The sequence below is a fragment of the Hibiscus syriacus genome, unplaced genomic scaffold, assembly GCF_006381635.1.
Source record: "Hibiscus syriacus cultivar Baekdansim isolate YM2019G1 unplaced genomic scaffold, ASM638163v2 tig00110348_pilon, whole genome shotgun sequence".
NCBI classification, from domain to species: domain Eukaryota; kingdom Viridiplantae; phylum Streptophyta; class Magnoliopsida; order Malvales; family Malvaceae; genus Hibiscus; species Hibiscus syriacus.
In genome coordinates, this window is record NW_024062699.1 from 828126 (window position 1) to 838427 (window position 10302).

General features: G+C 35.1%; 1 pseudogene; it reads left to right on the forward strand.

The window, feature by feature from the left end:
• Nucleotides 1-3215: 3215 nt before the first annotated feature.
• On the forward strand, nucleotides 3216-5256 carry LOC120120834 (annotated as a pseudogene).
• The last annotated feature ends 5046 nt before the right edge of the window (nucleotides 5257-10302 follow it).

The window sequence follows — 10302 nt, forward strand, 5'->3', positions numbered from 1 at the left end:
TACTACTTCCAACATGAACCTTTCTCGAAATCTTCGTTATCAGCTCCTCAAGAGTTATGTTTCTCTTGAATGATATTTTAACACGCTCATTTGATACGAAAACAACGCCGGTTTCATCTTCTCGAATTTCTCCATCATAATAAACAATAGTTGAAAATCGCGTCATTCTTAAGTTTAAAAGTACAACAATATTATATCTGCAAAAAAACAACTGAAACAAACCTGATTAAATAAATAATATGAACGAAAATATAACACAATAAAATTTTTACACATAAACGTAAATAATTTAAATAATATAATTTTATATTATTACCTGTACCGCAAAAAAAATTCGACGTATGCTCCCGCTTTCTCCTTGAACTAGCACAGAAATTAATTGAAAACAATTAGTATACTAATTTTTCAAATAATAATAATAAACAATAAGTATAATAAAAAATATTATAACAAAATTATCATATAATGAAAGATCGAACAAACTTCTAAATCAAATATAAGAGGATTGCCGAGTGTTATTTACTGGTTGAAAGGATTGTTGTATTAATTTCTCGGTTGAGAGGGAATTGTGAGAGAGTTTACGGGGAGAGGACTATTTATAGCCGAGAGAGGATGCTTTAAAGCTGAGAAGTTCGGGTAAATTATGCAAGGCGCGATCCCTGCACTGCGCCTTGCATTATGCATGTTGATAATTGAGCATGTGATAATTGAAAAGCGCGGCCCCTGCCCCGCGCTATAGCCCTACGTGGCGTAAGGTGCACCCCAGGGGCCGCGCTTTAGGCACGTGTATCCAACTCAGCATAAGGCGCGCTTCAGGGGGCTCCTTACCTCACATGGCTCCAGATCAGCGTAAAGCGCGCTGCAGGGGTTGCGCCTTACTGCAAAGGGTGTTAGATCGGGAAAAATAGTCTGAATGGTGTCTGACAGGGAAATATATAGGGTATAGGTGATATATCGGGAAAAACGCCATTCTTTGCTATTTTCATTTATTGCACCATTTTTTTTCATTGGCATCGATGACTAGAATCTAGAGCAAAATTGTTACGTACGTGTCGAGGAATGCTGAATCTATATATGTATCTGGGTTTTGCGAGATTTTGTGGGGCTTTTGATGGGTTTGTTTCAAGCTTGTAAATTCAATATTCCATTTCATCGATTCGGTTCGGTTTGGATCGGTTCCAGATTTCCAAACCGAAATCGAACCGAACCGATAGGTTTTTTAAAAAAAACCAAACACACTAAATCGGTTTCGATTTTTTTCGGATCAATTTTTGGTTATTTTTTTGGATCGGATTGGATCTGAACACCCCTATCGGGAAGGGATCAGTCTATTTTCAAACAACAATTTAGAGATGATGAAGATCTTGCACTAAAATGGAAGTGGTACCTATCTGTGTACATCAATGTAAACCATCTACCAGCTTTAATCGATATATATTTAATTCTTGCTCTCATAGTTTCGCAATGCTTGATATGGCAGTAGGCTTTCTTTTATGAGTTGAGGAAGCAAAGACGTGGTTTTATATTAGAGGAAAATAAACTTATAAAATTTATATGATATAAAGATATATTTTTAATAAAAAAATAAAAAACATCTAAAATATGTAAAAATTTAAAATTTTAAAGAGAACTATCGTTCCTATCCATCCTTTTCTAGGTCCATCTCTGTGCAGCAGGAAAGTGTGGTTGCTGGACCAGTGATGGCTGTGCACCAGGACCAGGTAGCTCGATTTCTGACAGGGGACCTTCCAAATTTAAAGCTACCCATTATCATATTATCTCCATAAAATTCTAAAATTTCCGCACATAATGACAAAAGTGTTGGATGCGGTTTATTAATACATAATTAAGGTTGTATATATTTTAATATGTTGTATTACATTGAGGGTAAAAACGCATGTATGACAGAGCCAAATTTAGTTTTTTCCTTGTTCGTATCCGATGAAACCAGATGTTTAAATAGTTAGGTGGTGGCTGCCACATAATAAACTTATCTTGGTGGGTTAAATAGTAAAAAAGTAAATTTATTATTGTTCATACTTCATATACTAATAAAATCTAATATGAAAATATCAATATTGAAAAAAATTATATTAAAATTTGAAATTATGAAATGTGAAAAGATATTATAAACTATGCTATGTTATTATCATCTAAACCATTTCAAAATATAAAATCAAACAGTAAACGCTATTAATCAAAGACTTTTAGTGCAGAGGTGTAAAAGCGAATCAAGAAAGAGACAAACATTATCAAATACAAACTCACAACCAAGGAGGAGATGGGCCAGTATAATATATTTAATTTTGTGCTTTTTAAACAAGAAAAATAAGGAGAATTAATTCTGCTAAACTTGTATGAAGCTCGTGCTCTTAAAAACAGCTGGCTTTATATTCTAAAAAAGTATGCATACCACCCAGGATTATGACAGTGACAAGCTCACATGAAGCCAACCAGATAATTCATGGGGTCCCTCGTTCTCAACTAAATTACATCATTAATATATGGAGGGAAGTTAAGCTCTCATTTATGTAAGAAATGCATTTCTATGTTCTGCTTTATGCCTTTAATTTACTTTTAGGGTCCATAATTTGATTTTCAAAGAATTTACACAATTCAAATTCTAAAAATATAAAGAAATTATTGCAATTGTTAAAATTGTTACTAAAATGGAGTAATATTTTACATGGAATAACATTTTTATAAAGTGAAATTATATTTATTATTAAATATAAGAAAATATATATATATATATATATATATCCAACAGTAAAATAAAATATTTTTGTTAACACGTAATATTTTAAGTAAAAATAAATTTTATGATGCTTTTTGAAATTAAACACTATAAAATAATTATGAAAAATACACTCTTGTAATTACTAATGAATTATAATTCTCTGTACCTATTGGTTGACAGCCTAAGATGACACTGGATTCAATAAGGTTACACAAATTAAAAGAAAGGATTTTTTTTCCTGAAAGTTATAGTCATTAACTAATTACATAATTCTCAAGATTTTAAGTTTTTTTATAAGAAATGAAAAATGCAGTAAAACCCATTAATGTAATTAATCATCTAAACATGATAATAACTACAAATAATTGAATCCAAATTTGATAATTGTTTGGGTTTTAGAAACATTCATGCATAAGCATGAGAGTATTAAAGAAAAGAGGAAATATAGTGGATTTCCTAACATGTGAAGGGAGCAACCTTTGGAAAATACAATAACACCACCAAATAAACTTCATTTTTTTTTCATTTTATTTCTCTTTCACTCTCCTCCTCTTCCAAGGTCAACAAAGTAGCTGAAGTTGCAATATATCTGTATTGAAACGTCTAGTTGGGGGTTTCATCTGTTGTTCAGCTCTTTGTTTTCGTGTTTGGGTTTCGTCCAAGCACCGACTTTCCGCACTCTTCTTCAACCCTAGCAAAATCAAGAAAGCATGACTCACTTTCTGGTCTTCCTTCTTTGTCTCTTTTGTTTGATTTTTCTCAATCTCAACTAGATTACGATTTCCCCCCTTTTTCTTCCTTTCTTGTTACGTTTCCTTGATTGGTTTCTATTCTTCATCTTCATTGTTTACCGTCAGAAAAAGAAAAATCAGAATTGGTAACGTGGACGGTGGACCATGTATTTTGAGTCATCTGGCAGAAAAGAGTTTAAAGAAGAAGAGATGGGTGGTAGAGGTAAGCTCCCCTTTTCATACTGTTCCTCCTCTTGTACTTCATCTTCTCCCGAGTACAAAACCCAGTTGCCTCCTCTTGGCAACTCCCAGTCGGTAAGTGAAGCTAATTCTGCACGCGTAGACTCAGATTCAACGCTTGAGCTCAGGAGTGGTGCAGGTGACAATATCGAGAAAGAACACATGTTTGAAAAAGTAGTCACTCCAAGCGATGTAGGGAAACTCAACCGTCTTGTTATCCCAAAACAACACGCGGAGAAGTATTTCTCATTGGATTCTTCCACGAACGAGAAGGGTCTTCTTTGAATTTCGAGGACAGGAATGGGAAGCCGTGGAGATTCAGGTACTCTTATTGGAGTAGCAGCCAAAGCTATGTTATGACCAAAGGGTGGAGCCGTTTTGTCAAGGATAAGAAACTCGATGCCGGCGATATTGTTTCTTTCCAGAGAGGGGTCGGTGAGTTGGGTAAAGGCCGTCTTTTTATTGATTGGAGGCGGAGACCTGATGCATCGGAGATTCAGGTTTCTTTCCATCCACATCATCAGCAACAATATTTCCCCTTGCACCGCTCGATCCCATGGAGTCCATTGCTAATGCGGCCGCCACCAACAGGAAGAGATAACTTGCACTTGTCACAGATAAACCCTCTTAGCCGAAATAGCTACTACGGAGGTTATCCTTCTGGGAGCAATGTGGTGAATCAAGGTGGTGCGATGGGATCGGTAGTTTATCTGAGATCAGCAGTGGTTTCAGAAGCCCCACAGATGGGAATGGGAATGATGGAGTGGCAACAGAAAGGTGGAGTTCTAGAGCCAGTGGCGTTTGATTCGGTACCGGTGGTCCAAGGCAAGGCAGCAGCCAAGAGGTTAAGGCTTTTTGGGGTGAACATGGATTACTCCATACCGGAGTCCGACGAGTATAATGTGATATCCACAACTACAATGGCATCACAGCCTCTTCAACGCTCTTCCTCATCTCAGCATCCTCTCCAATTAAGGCTCAAAAATGGCACTCCACTGATCCCTACTGACTTCCTTAATCCAAACAAAGGGAAGGCTTCCATGTCCTTGGATTTAGATATCTGAACACAACATGTTGACTTGGCATAATGTTTCTTACAGTACACCACCAAAAACAACAACAAAATGCCTGGAGATATATAAGACTAGAAGAATTGAAGTACCAGTTGCTAATCGACTTTTTCTTTCTTTTTTTAATTTACCACTTGTTGATTCTTATGAGGAAGAAGACCCAGCTGCTGAAATATACAAGCTGCTTTATGATCATATCATATCCTTATCAATGTTTAATAAAAAGAGATGGAAGAATATTATGAGTATTTTGAAAGGACAAGTTTTCAGATTTCAATTCTTTTACTTACAGGTTTGGGTGTCTGTGAAGATCTAGGTAGAGAATAGAGATAAGAGATGATGACAGCCACAACCCAAGAGTCCTTTTGTGTTTATGTATAAAATATAATATGCATAGAAAATAGATCCATGGCGCCCGAGATTGCTTTTTGTGGGGTCTGGTCTGGACTGAATGTATCAATCAATCCCATTGTTTCCACTGAATTAGATCCCCCAAGTATCTTTATTCCCTTTGGCTCTCAACTGTTTTCCGTCCCTCCCTCCCTCCCTAAACTGTTGTTTCGTTTAATAACAACCTTTTCTGATTCATCTGTATCTGAGCTACCTATCTGATGTAATCCGACTCTTCTTTTTTCTTTTTGCTCTCTTTTGTTTTTACTTGGGTAGGTTGTTGTTCTTGTCACTGCTTCGTTGGGCACGCCCGCAGGTTTTGCAGAGAAACTTAGCAGGGGGCTTTTAAAAGGTATAGGCATTCCATCAGTTTTCTTGGACCCTTTTTCTGTTTAAATTCTTCCCCCCGACGTGTTTATTCTTTTACGCATTAATTTGTTTCCATATTGTTCATTTCTTGTTTGAATGTTTTCCCTTAACGAAATTTACTCCTTTCTTTTGGTTCACCCACACTGGCATATACGATTAACACTCTTGGAGAATGCAGATGCCATCATAAATATAATTTCTTTTGTGCTATAGTTATCTGGTTAGCCTTCACTGCATGTTTCCATTTTCTTCCTCTAAATATTTACTCATTTTTGCTTGATTTGATTAGCTTCCATAGTCCCGAGTAATCGAAACGATATCAAACATTTTTATATGTGTTCACACGTCTTAACTAGGACTGCAAGTTGCATATTGGAAGTAATAATTGAATGAATAGTTTCCTACTTTGTTTTCTATATTTAGATTGAAATCTAAGAGACCAAAAGACCAAACTATAAGGTCTGTGAATCAAATCCCGTGCAGGTATAGTAGCAAATGAATAAAATATACTTTTTTTCTTATATAGTTTTTCAAAGTTCTTCGTCTGTCTTTTTTCTTAACCTAAAAAATTTAAACATCGTCGGTGCCCATATATGCTAAACTGATGAACAATTAAATTGAATATGTGAATTGATTATGAACCTTATTAGAAACTCTTGGAGAAGTACAGTTTTCTCAAAATAATTTAAGGGAGAGAATACAATAAGTTAATCTGCACATAGCACTCTACTTTCTCAATTCATATATGTGATAGTTTATAGAAATTCTCAGATTTTCTCTTTGTAGTTTCAACATCAAAACCCTAGATGAAACTTGAAGCATTACTGATTATCTAATACCACACTTTTTGTTCACTGGTTACCTTATTAGCTACAACTTTGTTCCCTCCTTGATCAAATTTCATTTGCATCCTTGTTTTCTTTTATCAAGCTACATATACCTAGCTAGAACATGTATCAGATGGCTATTAAATGCGTTAAGCTCTATAATTTTTTTTATACTTTTTGCAACTCCTTATTCAAGCTTTTCCATAGTGACTTTTCAGTATTCAATATTATTACACACACATATATAAAAAGTAGAAATTATTTGTTTCAGCTAGCCCTAGATGACAGCATTATTTGATAACAGCTGCATTCTTTGATTCTGGTTAAACAACTAGAGAATACTTCTATATATGGTTTCTTAATTTCAATTTGATCTATATGCACAAGATTGTTTACATATACACTGTTCTACATGTTGCATTATCATGTTATATATTATATGTTTTCCTTTTGTGAAAAGCCTTCCATTATTTCATATAAGTATGAGCATCAGTAATGGAATTAAAGCTTGCCATGTTATTCGTGCTATATATATTTATTTAAAGCATTCTGATAATGCATGCTTTCGCTTTTATCTTTCGACTGAAAAATGGAAAGAAATGTAGAATTAGGTCAGTCAGAGTCTGTTCAAGCACAACGGAATTTTGCTTGAAATAGCACAATGAAAAGTAGTTGAAATGAAAATGGTCATATTTATTTTTGTTGCCTTCAGTTCATCATCTATATATACCAGCAAATGCATTTCTAGTTAAAGACCTATATTTGATAACTGATACAGTTATAGTAATGTTTTTTTGAAGAGCAATACACTTACGTTACTTGATGTGTTTAGGACTACAGTTATCTGTAGTTTATTTGTTGTTTTGTGTGTTGCTTACGATTAAGAGAAAGTTGGATTATTGTTTAAATTTAGAGCATGTTGGTCGGTTTTTAATTAAATTTTATTTAAATTATGAATGGGTTGCTGAATAAATATACGGTGTTAAGTTTTCTTCATCCATTAAGTTTTTTTTTCATTAAAATACCAGCAATTAGCAAGATAATTTTTTTCTTGAGGGTCTTGTGTTAGTGCTTGCTATCTCATGGAAGGTGAAAGTAATTTGTCTTTGATTGTGCTGCCTACATTTGATGGAGACAATTATCAAGTTTGGGTAGTACGCTTACAGACTTACCTGGAGGCTATAGATCTTTAGGAAGCAGTGGAAGAAGACTATGGAATTCCTGCATTGTGGACCAACCCCACCATAGCACAGATCAAAGCACAAAAAAAAAAGATAAGGAATTAAAAGGCAAACGCATGTTTATTTGCTGCACTATAACCAACTATTTTAACTCGAATTATGTCTCTAATGTCGGCAAAAGAGATATGAGATTAACTCAAGACTAAGTACGAGGGAGATGAAAAAAATTGTGGGATGCAAGTGTTGAATCTTATACGTGATTTTGAGTTGTAGAAGATGAAAGAGACCGAGACAGTCAAGGAGTATTCTGACATGCTCCTTACCATAGCCAATAAGGTCATACTGCTAGGTTGATCTCTAGCAGATTCAAGGATTGTGCAGCACATTGATTTGTGGTGTATATATAAAATTTCTACACATAGTGGTCATTGTTTCTTTTATACTATTGTTGATGACCATACTAGAATATCTTGGATATATCTGTTGAAAAATAAGAGGGAAGCTATTGGTTTGTCTTAATCAGTTTCTTACTCTAGTCGAAAATCAATTTTCAATCACTATGAAAACCATTATGAGTGACCACGAATTTTACTTTTTTTTTTTTATCTCTGAGTGTTTTTCTTTCTTTTGCTCTCTTGATATAATCCACCAAAATTTATGTGTCAGTACTCCGCAACAGAATGAGGTTGCTGAAAGAAAACATTGGCACATTTTGGAAGTTGCTAGGACCTTCAGATTCCACTCTAATATTCCTATTAAGTTCTGGAATGAATGTGTCACCACTGCTTGCTACTTATCAATTGAGTACCTTCTTTTGTTATCCAATAGAAAACACTTTTTGAAATGCCTTTATCATAGGTCACCAAATTTATCTTATGTTAGAGTTTTTTCAACAGTTTATGCTATGCAATCAAACTAAAGAATACTGATAATTTTTTCTCGTTCTATTCCTTCTATATTTGCTAGTTACTCTCACACCCAAAAAGGTTACATTCTTTTCGTGATGTGATATTCCATGAGGATGTGTTTCACTTTAGGCTTGCTACCATAGTTTCAAATTTTTTCCCTTCACTCCCCAATATACCAGATTATGAGTTTTTGAATCTTTCTTTTCATGTTTTGTCCTGTACATTGTGTGTGTCTCTCCCTCAGTCATATTCATCAACAGCTACAAATCATCCTGGTCCCGAGTCTTTTTCTTTCTTTTGTGCTCAATATGAACCACAACTGGCCCCAGAATCTAAAAATGCTTCTTTTTCCTTGGGTTCTATTGTTGGAAATTATCACACCGTATTTTTTCCCCAAATTCGAAATCCTAAAATTTGAGGATTTATCCAAAATCGAGTTTAACATTTTAGTCTTGGTAATAAAAAAATTTCATTTTAATTTTGAATTTGTGACAAATTGAATAAAATATTTTCTAAAAACCTCATAAAATTTGAGGACTTGTCTCATCTTTTTATCAAAGAAGTCTGTCATGATGGAAACTGAGTTAGGGTTGAAAAAGGGAGATTTGGGAATGAAATTGAATCAGTTAGGGATTGCAGAGGATTTGGGAATTTGGAACGGGAAGAAGAGTGAAATTGGGAGAATTGGAAGTAAAAATGAAGAAGTTACTGTTGGGGCTAAAGTGGATGAAGTAAAGGGGTTACCTGAGGGAAATAACGGGCCAGGATGATTGGGCTCCAGTATTATCCTTTATGGAATCAACCTGCATGAGTCAGCATATCAATTTGTTATATTTGTTAGATTTATAGTACATGCCAGCTGTAAGGTACTTGTGCATATATAATATTGTACCTGATTCTATGGAATCATGCTGAATGAATGAATGACAAGTTAATTCTGAATCCTTTTCTAATTCTCTTCTGAAATCCCCAAAAATTCACCCCTAATTCGTAACAAATTGGTAATCAGAGCTAAGTTTTTGTGATCCAAAACCATTTTTCACGCTGGGAAAGACAAGAAAAATGCAGAAAACTGGAACCAGTGAGGTACCAGAACAAACCACGGAGGTGAAAGAGGATACTTTACCATCGTGGTGGAATGAGCAGAAAGCCGAGTTGGAAGGAAGATTACAAACCTTAGAGGAAGGAATGACGGAAAACAGAGGGTATTTACAGAGGATCTTACAGCTGGTCAATCAAGCAGCTGAGGAAAAAGATTCACCTCAGTCAGTGAAGAATCAAGCCACAGCAGCTGAAAAACAGAACCAAAATGGAGGTAAGCAACCATGCTTGATTAAGGTTCTTAGTGAGCATGAGAAGTATACTTTTCAACCTAATGAACCGAGGATATTAGCTTCTAAGCCTATGGGGTTTACTGGTCCTATACCTTTTAATCAGAAACTGCAAGAAGAAAATATTATGGGCAGTTCTAGTGAGATGAAAGTGGACAGTAAGGGTTTGTTTGGGAGTTCAGGGCCTATTTTACCTCGACCCAAATTAGAACTACAGATGTTTGATGGCAGTAATCCCAGAGGATGGGTTAGAAAATGCCAAAAATATTTTAATCTTTTGGGAGTTCCTGAGGAGCAGAAATTAGATGTGGCTGCAATGTATTTAATGGGAAAGGCTGAGACTTGGTTTGATGGCTATATTATGCAGAAGCATAGAGTGACTTGGCATGAATTTGAGGCAGACTTGTGCCATAGGTTCTGTGACAGAAATTATTCAGACATTATTGAAGAGTTTAACAAGTTAATGCAGAAAGGAAGTGTGGAAGAATACCAAGAAAGTTTTGAGGAGCTGAAAC